The sequence below is a fragment of the Myotis myotis genome, unplaced genomic scaffold (assembly GCF_014108235.1).
Source record: "Myotis myotis isolate mMyoMyo1 unplaced genomic scaffold, mMyoMyo1.p scaffold_m19_p_17, whole genome shotgun sequence".
NCBI classification, from domain to species: domain Eukaryota; kingdom Metazoa; phylum Chordata; class Mammalia; order Chiroptera; family Vespertilionidae; genus Myotis; species Myotis myotis.
Genome location: NW_023416321.1, coordinates 4,428,872 through 4,443,905, shown reverse-complemented (window position 1 = coordinate 4,443,905; position 15,034 = coordinate 4,428,872). Strand labels below are relative to the sequence as shown.

At 52.1% G+C, this 15,034-nt stretch overlaps 1 protein-coding gene across 6 annotated transcripts in view; it reads right to left on the bottom strand.

Moving 5' to 3' along the window:
• Nucleotides 1–15,034, bottom strand: part of SLC39A11 (solute carrier family 39 member 11) — a 175,620-nt gene that overhangs the window by 152,810 nt on the left and 7,776 nt on the right. The gene's annotated exons all lie outside the window — the stretch shown is intronic.

The following is a 15,034-nucleotide window of genomic DNA, read 5'->3' as shown; positions in this document are numbered from 1 at the left end:
CGTGATAAGAAGGCCAAGGTGGAATAGCGATAAGGCAGACTCTCCCTTTGCCAATCTACTTCCCAACGCCACCTACACAGCGGCAGGAGCATCCTGCCCCAGCCAGTTGGCTGCTGGCTCTCTCCAGCAGGGAGGGGCTACCCTCTCCACAGGCCACAGGAGATGAGGTCCCACTTAGGGTGCTCCGCACTGACTCATGATAAAGGGCGGGGGAGTGTGAAAATATTCAGGCATACTAAGGCCCTCAAAGAAGGCACAGACTTAGAGAGAGTAGGACTCATCTGCCTCTTCCTTCCATCCATCCATCTCCTTCCACCCATCATCCATCCATCTACCCATCCATATCCATCTATCCACCTCTATTCATCCTTTATATCCATCCATCCACCCGTCCATCCATATCCTTCCACCCATCATCCATGCATGCATCCATCCATCCATATCAACCCATCTATCCATCCATTCATATCCATCCATCCATATCCATTCATCCATCTGTACCCATCCATCCATCCATATCTATCCACCCATCCATCTCCATTCATCCATCCATATCCATTCATCCATCTATATCCATCCATCCACCCACCCATTCATATCCAACCTTCCATACACCCATATCTATCCAACCACCCACCCATCCATCCATATCTACCCATCCACCATCCATCCATCTCCATTCATCCATCCATATCCACCCATTCGTCCTCCATTCATCCATCTACCCATTTGAACATTTATTTGTTCAATACATCAAAAAAAAAAAAAAAGTATTATGAGCCTCCCACATGTCAGGAGTGCTTCCCTAGCACCTTTACTGATTCACTCCTCTTAAGATCGCAATACCCAGAACTCCCACCCCTGCCAGGACACACTCTCTCTCCTCCTCCGTCCCTTTATGGTTCTCCATCACACTTACCTCTGTCTGACATGCTGTGTGTTTTACTGTACAGGTTGCTTATCACGTGACTCTCTGCTAGAATGGCAGTCCGCGAGGACAGGAATCTCTGTTCACTGTTTACAGCGTTTTAGCCCCAGAGTCTAAAACAGTGCCTGCCACCGAGGGGTGGGGGGAGGGTGCAAAAGGACCATGGGGGGCCCCTTCTTTTCCCCACCGCTTTACATCCCATGGCCAGGTCACACAAAGGAGTCCGTCCTGGAACACAGCGCAGCCTTCATCCATCATACGCAAATAATGGAAACCTACAGCTACGGGATCACCCTGAGGGTCAGGTGAGGTGATGGACGGGAGCGTGCTTTGGAAAATATAAAGCAATAAACCAATGTCACCTGATAATATCTGGGGCTCATGAGCCCATCGGATGCAAGTGTTCCCTGCAGTCAGCTTACGGACGCCCCCACCCATGGATGTCTTCATGCATAATTGCAAAGGGCTCCGCAAATTCAAACCGGTAATCTATTTACAGCCTGGACACAGGCGATGACTCTGTGCCCCTTCCTCCTGCCTTAAATACGATACTAATCTGTTTTCCCCTTGTCTGTGTGTTTAACAGATATAAATTTTTTCCACCGGCCCGGGGAACTAACTCACTTAGCCCCCAGGGCTGTCGTGGCTCATTTCTTCACACGAAGACCAGAGCTTCAGAAACAGAGAGGTTTCCAAAGAGACGCTACAGGAAGGGAAAGAACAAAATCTGTGCACAGGTAAGTGCTGAAGCTCCGGGGGCCTGGGGTTCTATTCTGTCAGCTGTTGGACCAGTCTGGGGAAACAGGGCCCCCGAGCCAAAGGCAGGTGCGGGATTAGAAGTCAAGGCCGCCTGCCCTGGCCAGTTTGGCTCAGTGGCTAGAGTGTCGGCCCTCAGACTGAAGGAACATGGTTTCAATTCCCAGTCAAGGGCATGTACCTTGGTTGCAGGCTCAATCCTGGGCCCTGATTGGATTTCTTCCCTCACTCCCTCCCTTCTCTTTCCCTTCCACTCTCTCTAAAAATCAATGGAAAAATATCCTCGGGTGAGGATTTTAAAAAACAACAACGGTCAGGGCACCCTGAGAGCACAGACCAGCTCCCACTGCAGCTATGACGGCGTCTGCCTCCCTGTGTGCAGCCCCTGCCCCGGAGGGCACAGAAGATTGGACAGTGGGGCCGGATTTGTCCTCCCACTATTCGCAGGAGGTAGGAAGGGCAGGGACTTCAGGCTCCTTGGAGGTATGAGAAGCCAGGAGGTAACAGGACTTGCCGCTAATCACAGGGATTGTAGGCGGCTCAGCCAGAACTACAACCCAAGGGCCCCGCTCCCTGTCTGAGCCCAAACACTCTCATCATTGCTGTGAAGGAGCAGAGCTCTGAGTCCTGGCTCGGCTGCCCAGAGAAGGGCTCCTCACCGCAGAGAAGGCAGCACTCCCTCGGGGTGAGAGGGGGTGCAGTGAGGCCACGAAAACCCCTAGTTCCCTCCTGCACCCAGCCCTCCCCAGGCCCAGAGACAGACAGCCAGCGAGGCTCCTCTACCCATGATTACAGCTCCGCGGCCTCCACGTTTGGCACCACGCTCACAGGGGCAGTGAAATGAACAGAAATCACAGGTTGGCACCTTCCCTCTGCGCTGCCCCCACCCCCAGCCAAGAACCACCGGACGGCTGCCTCCTCAATGCCCTGACCTCAGCAAAACGCTCTTCAACCCTATACGTCACGTTCGTAAAAGGACGCAGACTCCCTACAAACCGGGAAGAAGATGGGAGCCTGAACTGGAAAGAGAATTTGTTATCCTTAAAAAAAAGTCACAGTCACAGAGGTGCAGTGAAGAAACCCACAGGATGCTGAGGCATGGAGTGCAAAGTGGCATTTCTCCCGGCCCCATCCGAGCCCACAGCCCGGACGCACCCACTCTCAGGAGGGGGGTGATGGAGAGATCCCAGGGAGGTTGCATGACTGTCTGCTGCAGGATGCCACCTCGCCCAACAGCTCATTCTTGCTTCCAGAACAGCACAGCCCTGGTACGGAGAGGAGTTTAGCCCAAAGCCTTTCCCCTCCGGAGACCAGGACACCTAGGACTGACCTGGGCCCAGGAAGGTTTTGCTTCTGGGCTGCTTTCAGAGAACAAATAAAGCTTTGCTGGGCCTTCGGATCCCTCCTCGGGCGTTTAAGTCAGGAAACAGAATGGAAACCTACAGGGCCAGCGTTCCTCTCAGTGGATGGGAAGCTGAGGGTCAGGATGGAGAAGAGAGGAACGGAGAGGCCGTGGAGGCGGCCTGTGCCTGCTGGCAGTGGCCACAATGAAGGAACAGGATTCTGGAAGGATGCCAGCAGGCGTCACCTCCTCAGGGGAGGCGGCAGATGCCAGGGCAGAGCCAGGCTATGTTGCAGGCTCCTCCCACCAGGATCTGGAGAGCATTTCCCCACCCACTGAATCTAGGTGGGCCTTGTCACTGGCTCTGGCCAATCAAGTGTGACAGAAGTGATTCTGTGGCAGCTCCAGGGTCCAGGCCTCCTGAGACCTTGCATTCCACAGTCATGTAAGGAAGCCTGCGCTCCACTACTGACCCGTGAGCCACCGTGTGGACGGAGGCCCAGCCAACAGGCAGCACCACGGCCCAGACCTGTGTGTGAGGCCCTCTAACAGCCTCCAGCCGAGGCGAGCTGCCAGATGTCTGCAGCCTCATGAGTGACTGCAGAAGAACCTCCCAGCGGAGCCCAGCCAACCCAGAATCATAAGAAATGACCCATGGTTGTTGACGTAAACCACTAAGTCTGGGGTGGTTTCTAACTGACGCAGACGTGTGGGGGATGTTGGCTATATATTGGCTAGTGAATATCTATTCACCTCTTCCTCCACTGTTAGTCATGTTATCTAACAGGGGGTGGGGCAGAGGGAGATAGTAGCCCAGACCTGACCGGTTAACACCACATTCCCATGGCAACAAGGATTAGTATTCAGGGATGAGCACATAATCCAAGTCGGGCCAGTTACTCTCTGCCCGTGAAACTCAATTCCAAGATCGTCTGAACCAGCGGTCGCCAATCTTTCGGACCTCACGGACCACCAGTGGTCTGTGGATCACCAGTTGGCGACCGCTGGTCTGAACTATGGAAGGAAGACCTTCTTCCTCCAGGCTTGAGCCTGAGAGGATGGGATCTGCTATCTGAAGGTGGAGCCACACAGAAGAAGGAAGAGCCAGGAGAGGGAGAAACCAGGCCTGAGGACACCTCTACGTCTGCATATTTCAGCTGAACTGGCTCTTCCCTTCACTTTCTTCCTTAGGCCAGACTGAGTAGGTTTTCAATCATCCAGGAACCTGGCTGATGCAAAGAGATGGGAGAACAAAGGCTCGCCTCTGGGGCAAAGCAGTGAGCAAACAAGAAGTCTGGATCCCTGGGGACTCCTACGTTTCCAGCCCCCCGTCTCTGGATTTCTTCTACCCAAGAGGCTTTCTAATTTAAGCCCCTGTTTTCCTGGTCTCAGTTACTCTCAGCCAAGCCTAATCCTAAGCAGAGCAGCAAGAAATATCCCCATCAGTACCACGAGCTGCAGGTACCTAGTTGCCATGGAGACCAGCCACCCCAACACACAGATTCCGAAGTACTCAAATGAGAGAGGCCTGATGTAAATCTAAGAGACTCCCCCCGACCCCCCGCAACTCTCAGCGTCCCCATTTCTGGTAGAGTCCCCCTCCTCAGTCCATAAGCCGGGGGTGATGCCAAATTCTCCAACATCCCCGGGGGAAGCAGCCCAGGAACATGGCACCTGTGATGGGCTTAAACCTCTTTGGCTGCCGTCACCATCAAAGGGCTGCCAATTCCTCTCAGTTCTCCAGCGGGAGTGTGCTTTGCCCTCTCCCTTCCTAACTCCTCTGCCTCTCCCCAAGGACAAGGCCTCTAATGAGTCAAGGCACCCCATGAAGTAACACCTGGGCCTCCAGCCTGCCTCTCCACCATCAGCCCCCCCCCCGCCCCGCCCCCCGCACATTCCCAATGGCTGTGCCACTTGCTACCCACGAAACTCGCTTCCTGGAAGTACAGCTCTGATCGTGTCCCCCTCTCAAACACCTCCAGCATCCCCCCACCGATCTAGAGAACAAAACAGGAATGTTCTTCCATGGGACCCCAGGCTGTCCACACCCAGCCGCCATCGCCATCGACGTCTCTGGCCTCTCCTCCCAACCAAACCAACTGTCGTTCCTTCAACAGCCCTGTATTCTCCACGCTTACGCTTCCATTTGGCAGTTCTTTCTGCCTATAGTTCATCTCCTTCCCCTCCCTCCTACTCCCACCACCCCCCCCCCCCCCGCCCCTGACAACATCCTCAAAGTATCCTGTTCTTCCGACCTGAGCTTCATCCATGAAGAAGTCCTCTCTACTTCCCCACCTAGAAGTATCCTCCCAGGGCCTGGGTTCCCATCACCGTTTGCCCAGCACCTTCTTACAACCACCTGCTGACTGGTCTCATGATTACAGGTGAATGCCCTACCTCAAGCCCTCTGTGGGGAGGGGCTATACCTTTCTTCTTTGCATACTCCCCACAGTAACTCCTGGTCTCAGTTACTGCACACAGTAGGTGCTCACTGAATTGGCCTGAAGACAATCCTCTCCCTGCTCCCACATTCTGGGCAGGCGCTCTCCAAGGAAGAAAACGTGGCTATTCTGCAAACAGAACTCGCATTTGGGCCATTTCTAAAACTGCACAGGTCCTTGACAAAGCTTTTTTTTAAAAATATATTTTTACTGATTTCAGAGAGGAAGGGAGAGGGAGAGAGAGAGAGATAGAAACATCAATGATGAGAGAGAATCATCAATGGACTGCCTCCTGCATGCCTCCCACTGGGATGGAGCCCACAACCCCGGCATGTGCCCTGACTGGGAATCAAACTGAGACCGCCTAGTTCAGAGGTCGATACTCAGCCACTGGGCCACGCCGGCTAGGGGACAAAGCTTTGATCCCTGGTTCTTCTCCCTCCGTGTGAGCAAGCCACGGCTGAAAGGCAAGAATATGCAAGCCCACGGCAGCCCTTCCACAAAGCACCTGTGTTAATAACATGTATAGGTTAGCTCTTGTCACGCGAAGGCTAAAGGACAAAACCTAACATATGTTAACTTTGATCCCTTGCGTTCGGAATATCCTTCCAAAGAACGGATGCTCAGTAAATGCTTTTTAATGTCATTTGTACTAAGATGCCTGTGAGAAATCATATCAGCTACCGTCTTAGTATTTAAATTGCAGCAGAAGGCATTTAGATTAGATACGTTTCTAACTACTAGCTAAACACTCAGTGAGGTTACCAAAAAGGAAAAAGGAAAGAAAGTGTGGCTGTCACTGGTTTGGCTCAGTGGATAGAGTGTCGGCCTGTGGACTGAAGAGTCCCAGGTTTGATTCCGGTCAAGGGCATGTACCTTGGTTGCGGGCACATCCCCAGTAGGGGGTGTGCAGGAGGCAGCTGATCAATGTTTCTCTCTCATCAATGTTTCTAACTCTTTATACCTCTCCCTTCCTCTCTGTAAAAAATCAATAAAAATATATTTAAAAAAAGAAAGTGTGAAGTCTTGCTTCCCCAAGTCGTTGGGAACAAGCTACACTCCCACCGTCTGTCTGGATTCGGTGAGCCCCACCTCGTCTGACAGCAGAGGGACACCTGCGAGGACTCCCAGAAGCCCCGCCAGCCCGGAGACGTTTCAGACACAGCGTGTGATCCAAGGAGGACGGTGCTGAATTTAAACTCAAGCGCAAGTGCTCCAAGCAGTAGAGACCCTGCCTCCCGCCCTTCTGCTGGCGCAGGGAGCCCAGAGGGGGACCCCGGGGTTCCCAGCAGGCAGCGGGCCGGGATCACCTGACCAACTGGGAAATGAAATCTGACAGAACTAAACTGCCCCTCGCCCCCAGGCTGCTATCAAAACCAACCAGCCGTGGGAGCCACGTACATGGGGGGCTGGCCAGGGGGGCTGGCAGCAGACAGGCTGTAGCTGGAGAAGAGGCAGCAGCCTCCCCTTGGACTCCCCCGTGCAAGTCCCAAGGCCCATGCTCCACGTTGTGTTCCTCTAACCCTGACCCCAGCCCTACATAGCGGTCATTTGGGTTCTCAGACCCAGAGCCCCACGGACCCTGCTTTTCCCAAACACCAGCTCACCCTGTATTAAGCCACAGTCTTCACTTGAAGAAGGACTCTCGTGCTGCAATGACCTGGGAACTCTAGAAACTACTCAAGCCTCACCCCAGCCCCCGATATCCTGACGTACTTAGTCCAGGGTGTGTTGGGGCGCTGGGCTTTTCAATCCTTCCAGGGGATCCCAACGTGCAGCCAGGGTGTTGAACCACTGCATCCGAAGGAAGGGGGCTTCCCCGAAGCCAGAGCGTGCCCTTAAACCAAACTGCAAAGGATGCTCAGCCAGGCGAGCTCACCGCGCTAGGCCAGGGGTGCTAATGACAGCGGCAACCCCGGGTCTGGTTGGAGCTGAGAAACCCAGTCTCATTTCACAATCTCACATGGCACCTGGGCCACCTGTCTCGACACAGTGTGCCTCCTGGGGCAAGGAGAATGGAGTGACGGTGACCACACAACCCATCACACTTCCCTGCAAAGCCAGGCCCGCGCGGCAAAGGGGGAGCAGCGGCATCCAAGTCACAAGTGAAGGCCGGGCCGCCCCGTGGGAGGACTGAGGACCCACCGCCAAGCCAGGCCCCCGGGAAATCACCTCCTCGGGAACCCCCGACATTCCAGAGAGATTCCGAGACCTCCAGCAGGGGCCTCGAGGTCACAGGCTGTTCGTGCTGCCACCAGGCCTCAGAAAACCCTGCCATAGACCAGATCAGGGGTTCGCAAACTTCTGGAAAGGGCTAGAAAGTAAGTAACGTAGGCTTTGTGGGCAACACAGTCCTATTGTAGCTACTTAACTCTGCTGCTGTAACGGAAAGGCAGCCACAGACAATATGGAAACAAATGGCAAGGGTGGGTTCCAATAAAGTTTTACAGGCATCCCCCCATCCACAGGGATACATCCAAGACCCCCAGCGGACACCTGGAGCCTCAAATGGTCCATACATGCTAGGTTTTTCCACACATACAAACCTATAATGAAGTTTAACTTATAAATTAGGCATAGTAGGAGATGAGCAATAATAACTACTAATAAAACGGAACAATTATAACAATATGTTGGAATAAAAGTTATGTGAATGTGGTCCCTCGGTTCGGGGGGCGGGGAACCCCCGCTGATGTCTTCATAGAGGCTCTGTGCTTTCTGGTGCAGCACGCGGCCATCAATCGAACACGTTTTCTGTTCCTGTCTTGCCCCACAAATTTAATGCCTTTTCCATCTCCGCTAAGCACTTACCATGCCCTGTGGCGGTAATGTCTGCAGTTTGAGCTGAGCCAGCAAAACCCACCCAAAGTTCTTCACAATTTCCGGATGGAAGACTCGTTCTCGCTGTTGATCTCAGCAACCTCAGCACCCAATCCTGTTCTTTCCTTATGAAGCCCAGAGCTCTCCCTCCTCACCGAGAGGAAGCACTTTCCGGCTTCTCTTTGGCATATCCGAGCGCCAGCATCACTGCGCCTGTGCTTTGGGGCCGTGACCGAGTAAAACAGGGGCGACTCACACCCAAGCACTGCGATCCCACGACAGTGGATCCGAGCACCCAGGCCCTCAGTGACCAACAGGCAGGGAGCACCTGCAGCACGGAGACGCGGGACCAAGGGAGCACTCACGTCCTGTGCAGGATGGAGCCGATGCGAGATTTCATCATGTTACTCAGAACGGCATGCAATTTAAAACTTATGAATTCTTTCCTTCCGGAATTTTCCGTGTAATATTTTCGGGCTGTGGTTGACTGAAATCGTGGGAAATGGAACTTCGGATAAGGAGAACTGACTGTATTTGCAAAAAACAGGTGGGGCCAGATGTGGACCACTGGAGGGTGCCCACCTCGTGACTAGATCGGACTGGAACGGGCTCCTAGCACTTCCTCAAATCCTCGGCACTCACACAGCGCCTGGCATACAGCAGGTTCTCATTAACCGCTGAATGAATGAATGAATGAATGAAAAATGTGCCAATCATCTTAAAAGCATATCTATTAAACATCTCCCTGTTCCTACAGAGAGAGGTTACTGTGATTCGGGGCTCTCGCGTCTTTGACTACTTAATCTCTCGGCCCTTTGTAACCTCCTGCTCTTCACCTACAGACACTCCCACCTCTCTCTCCTTCATGGAAACGGGGCAGGGAAGAGGAGCAGACATAGCCAAGGAGAATGCCCCGGCCCGATCTACACGGCAGGCCAGGCCTGGAAGGAGAGGCAGAGGGGAGGAAGGGGAGGCAGGTTTCCAGTCTGGGGGTGAAGGCAGCCTGGGGGTGAACGAGGGGAAGGAGGGGAGCACACAGGGAAGGCCCGTCCCAGGGCCTCAGGGCCACATCACCCGGATGCTCGGCAGAGACAAGAGAGCACACTTAAGCTCTTCCGCCAAGACAAATGCTGTTTTTCCATCAATGGGGACAGAGGGTGAGCTGTGTCATTTCCTTCCCCTGCGCAGTTTATAATGACATTGGAAATCTGAAGCATGAAATTAGAAAGAGAAAAATACAATAATAAAATAATAGTCATCTGTCTCCTGCATGGTTTTCGTCCCTTTCTCCTACCTCCCTCTCTCCCTCGCCACCCCATCTTGCAACAAGACTGCCTTCCACCCAGCGCGGAGCCCGCAGTCAGGACGCGCACGGAGGGAAGGTCTTGCTGGCACATGTTGCCAGGGGACAGAGGTGTCACCACGCCGCTCCTGTGCTCACAAGAACCACTAGTGTTTGGGTGCCAGGAGCGCTGGGCCAAGTCAGGCGTGTCTCCTACGATGTGCTCAGTGTCCCCTACCCGTGCCTGGTGTGGCTGGAGGACACTCATCTTAGTTGAGACATTTCCCATTGGAAACTGGCCATTTGAGACCTTTACAAATAAAATGCCGAGACACACAAACCTTAAGGGTTCCAACCCTCGATTACGGAGCGTTTACAGTGTCAGTTTCCTCATCTTGCAGCATCATTATGTAGGAAGCAAAGGTGGCAGAAGAGGCAGGTGCCCCTTCACCACTGTGCCAAGAGGCCTGGAGCAAGGCTGTGACAGTCCCACTGAGTGAAGGCCCCTCCCCACACGGCCTTCACGCACCCGGTTGCACTGAGCTTGTCACATGACAGCCCCAGGGACTGTTAGCTCCAGGTCCTACCCAGCTAATCCTGGTCCACCGCCCCACGTCCACACTGAGTGCCCACTGAAAGGGCAGGTTTGCCCTAAAACACACAAGCACCGCCTCCCAGGCCATTGCATCCCAGTGCAGAACAAGAAATGTGCAGAGTAGAATCCAGGAGGCCCTGGGAGGTGATCTTGGGGCCCTTTGCCTCTCTCAGCCTTACAAAGAGGAAAATCCTGGCTCAGAAACAGAGAACCAGTTTAGCACCCTCCTTCCCCACCGTCCTGGTACTCAGGCTGTGGCCCAGCCCATGTCAGTGTGTCCAAAAGACCTCACATTCAAAACCTCCATTAGGTCCAGCCAGCGTGGCTCAGTGGCTGAGCGTCAACTGATAAACTAGGAGGTCACGGTTTGATTCCAGGTCAGGGCACATGTCCGGGTTGCGAACTGGATCCCCAGCGTGGGGTGTGCAGGAGGCAGCCAATCAGTGATTCTCTCTCATCATTGATGTTTCTCTCCCTCTCCCTCTCCCTTCCTCTCTGAAATCAATTTTTAAAAAATTTTGTTTTTAAAATAGGGGGAGCTCTACAGTCAGACTGTGGGTTGAAATCCCAGCTCTGCTCAGCATGTAATCCTGAACCATTTATTAATAGTCACTGTGCCTCAGTTTCCTCATTTGCGGAAGGGGGTACATAACTGCACCTGGTATGCGCCTCACAGAGCTGCTCTGAACATTAAATGAGACGATCACAGTGCTTGCCAGAGCACCTTGTACAGAGCGAGGACTCGATAAACAATATCAGTTATCATCGTCATCTCAACTCTCCTCCGGCTTTAAGGTGGCATTGCTGGGGGACTCTAATAGGGAATAATGACCATCCTGCTTCTTTCTAATGGTAGCATCCTTCCCCACTAATTCCAGGCCTCAAGCAAAAATCAGGCCAGACCCAGGCACTGGGAAGAAAAAGACAGTGATTACTAGAGACTTGGACGGTGATTTAAGGAGTCAAGAGACAAACAAGCAAATGGATTTTAAGGACAGTCATTTAAGGAGGACTGTTCCTGCTTCCAAGGTCCTGCTGATGCAAAAAACAAACAAACTGTGAAGCATATGGTTAAGCCCGTTTAAAACACACAGGACGCTTATGCCAGGAATCTCTCTCACCAAAACCCTCGCTTCAGGGCACAGGTAAATATTGTATAAGCATGTCACTGCAGCATCATATTAGATAAATATGTCAATGCACATACGACACATACATAAATGCATGCACAACTGACCGTAGAAACATGTCACGCCTGTGCAAGGTGCCATGGGACCCCAGGCAACTGACCGATGGCTGGTTTTCGCTTTTCCGAGATATTTACTCGAGGCGTCTCAGAGCTGTGCTGAGGACGCAGCGTCCTTCAGATCCGGGCACTGCAGCATGGTGAGCTGCCCCCATGCTCTGTGAGTCATAAAAACTCTCCAAGGAGCTCGGGGTTAGCACTGCTGACCTCTGGGAAGCAAGGGGGCTTCCTCCTCCCCCTCCTCCTCCTCCTCCTCTTTTTAAACTTGGAAAACACCTGAATTTTTAGACATTCCACACTGTGACTAGAGATGATACATTGGAATTCTCTAGACCAGGGTTCCTCAGCTTGGCAAACTGACACTTGGAGCTGGATGATTCTTTGGGGGGCGGGGGGGGAGATCCTGTGTATCATGGGGTGTTCAGCAGCATTCCTGGCCTCTGCCCACTGGACGCCAGTTGTGACAACCAACATGCCAACTGTCCCCTGGGGAGCAACATGGCCCCTGGTGGAGAACCACCGTTCTGCCCAACAGATTAGCTCCATGACACACACGATTCCATGGTGAGCACACGCGGTCACTACAGCTCGCGCCACCTGGGCCCCGTCGCCTTTCCGAGCTCGGGAAGCATTTATGAGAGCCCACGCCCGTCACCAGGGCCTCTGAGGCTTCCCGAGTCCGACCCAGCTGCCTCCACATCGCCCTCCGCCCTTCCTCTGTGCGTCTGGTGACCTGCCAGGAGCTCCTCTGTGCGACTAGCTCACATTCAAGGTCAATTCAGAAAAAGAAATGACTCTTATTCTGATTTTTTAAACACAGAAATAACTTTCAGAATCTTTTTTTTCCCCCCTACCAACTACTTTAAAAATCAGAAGTAAAACTGCTTTAGCCCTGGCCGGGTGGCTCGTTTACTTGGAGCATCGTCCCATACACCCAAAGGTGGCGGGTTCAATCCTCGATCAGGGCACACACGGGAGACAACTGCTGTTTCTCTTTCACATCGATGTTCCTCTCTCTCTCCTTTCTCTCTCTAAACATCTCCTCAGGTGAGGATTGGAGAAGAAAAAAAAAGTGAACCTTTTTAAATGCTCACAGTTAAGTGAACACAGTAATACACTGGTCTGACGATGGTTTTAAGGAAGTTACATCTTAAGTGTTTGAGCTTTATTGCTCCCGAATTCGTTCCTCCATGTCCTGAAGACAAATGCTCTCTGGTTAAGTCTCTTTGTCTCCTTGTTTTATGTCTTTGGCCACGAGAACCTTAGAGTGCCTTCTGGCCTAAAAGAGCGAAGCAGAGCAGGACCCCTGGGTGCCTGGGCACAAGCATGAAGACAGCACAGAGCAGAGACTGTCTGTGCGGCCCCTACAAGGATGCTGACAAACTAGGTACCCCCATCACTCACTTGAAATTGACATTTAAAAGGCTTTCATCTGTGTTAATGGAGTTGCAAAGGACATCATTTCTGGCGCATAAATATTGGTGTGTTTATACAAAACTGTCTGACCAGCCATTCATCTGTATCTAAACAGCACCGAGACTTGACTCCCACTGTGATCCCCCTAAAAATTCCTACCAGCGAAGCTGTGCGCTTATGTTCCTCGCGCGTTCCTGGCCGTGGGTTCTACTCTACACACACCGAATGCACAGGCGGCCTCTTCAAAAGTCAGAAAATCTGCCTCATTCCTTCTCCTCTGGCTTGGATTTAATTACCTTTCCCCATAGACTTTTACCCTCGAGCAATTCAGATTTTAGGCTAGAGAGTCTATTATTGAGGTCTTTATCACACCTCTCTTCAATATAGTTATATATATTTCAATTCCATTTGTTAAAATCTCCTGTGAGCCTTAGGGCTCTAGCTGCTTAAGTAACAATTTCCTGGATTGAGTTACCATTACAACCATTTGAGAACAGATTCATAACAACAATATAATACATGATTTATCATCGTTAAAATAAAATATGCTTGGAAATGCACATTTTCACGGATGAGACCGTTTTCTTGGGTTTTTTTTAACTGTTCCTCTACACGTGGATAAATACTAAGTAGTCGTTGCTCTAAGAAAACAGTGAGGCATCAATTTGTTTCTAGTTTTCTTTGTCTTGTCTTTTATTTAACGGAAGATGGGGAAAGTAGATATTTTGTTATAATAATGTCATTTTGTTCTCTGCACTCCTTCCAAGTTACAGCTCCAAATCTCATTGTGGCCCATCACGGACATTGCCTTTAAGGGCCTCTCTGCTAACAATTGGATTAGACTCACATCAAAGGGCAGGATGGCAGCGGAACTGCGCCAGGACCTGCGGGCAGTGATCGGCGATAGCATCCCGCACCTTCTCCTCACCGACACTCGGGGTCCCTGTGCTTCTGTGTGGAGACTGTGCTACCCAGACACACGGAAATCAGGCCAGAACGTGTCTTTCTTTTGTGAAATGGGAGAGGGCGACTGAGCAAGGGGCCTGAGAAAGAAGTGCCAGCTGTCAATCAGGGCCTCTCTGGCCGGGCAGCTCTGAGAAAGAGGACAAAACCGGGAGCTGAGGACCCGGTCTGACTCTGTTAACACTCCGGGGGGCACCTGTGTCACACGGGGCGTGTCTCCACGTGCCCTCAACAGAGCTGCTGACTCAGAGGACCTCTGAAGCGGGGGCAGAGGGCAGAGTGGGGGGAGGTCCCACCCCCAGGCTAGTGTTTGCATGTCACAGGACTATTAAAACAGGAGGAAGGACTACATCCCAATCAACCAAAGGGAAAACCCCGGTCACACGCCTTGTGATGGGACTCACGGCCCAAATACACAGTACCGCCATGGCATGCTCAGACCCGAAATCGGAATCCCAATTCATCCAGCCTCCGGGTCTCACTGGAGATGTGGGCTGGGTGTCGGATTATAGCAGGAATTATGGCTAATGCCATGGTGACTGTGCTTACAAAAATACAAGGCAGCCTGGCCGGCATGGCTCAGTGGTTGAGTGTGTCGACCTATGAACCCGGAGGTCACGGTTTGATTCCCAGTCAGGGCACATTCCCGGGTTGTGGGCTCGATCCCCAGAAGGGGCTGTGCAGGAGGCAGCCAATCAATGATTCCCTCATCACTGACATTTCTATCTCTCTCTCCCTCTCCCTTCCTCCATGAAATCAATAAAAATATATATTTTTTAAAAATACAAGGCATTCTGGGTGTGCTGAATTTACAGGTGCCATTACTTATTTGGGATTCGCTGTTACTAACTATTCCAACCTCCCAAGAAAGTTGGGGGAAGACAGACGAAATGAGGTCAGCCTCATGTCAGTAATGACTGAAGCTGGCTGGCGGGTACCTGGCGTGCATAGAACTCTCTCCACTTTTCTACATGTTTGAAGATGTCTATGTCAAAAGGTCTTTTACAGGGAAGAGGAGGAGAGAAAGAGAAGTTGAATTAGTGCCCACAAAGCCCTGTGCTAGGCCCTTCCCAAATGTTATCTTGTTTTACAAGTTCTCCGCCAACTGCCCAACAAGCTCCTTTCGCTGTCTAAAGAGAGGCGGGGCCTTAACTACACCGGGAATAAACCGGGTTGGTGATAAGAGGGAGCCCCTAGCACCCGGACATCAGAGATGCATCCTGGTCACGTGGGGAGAGACCGGAA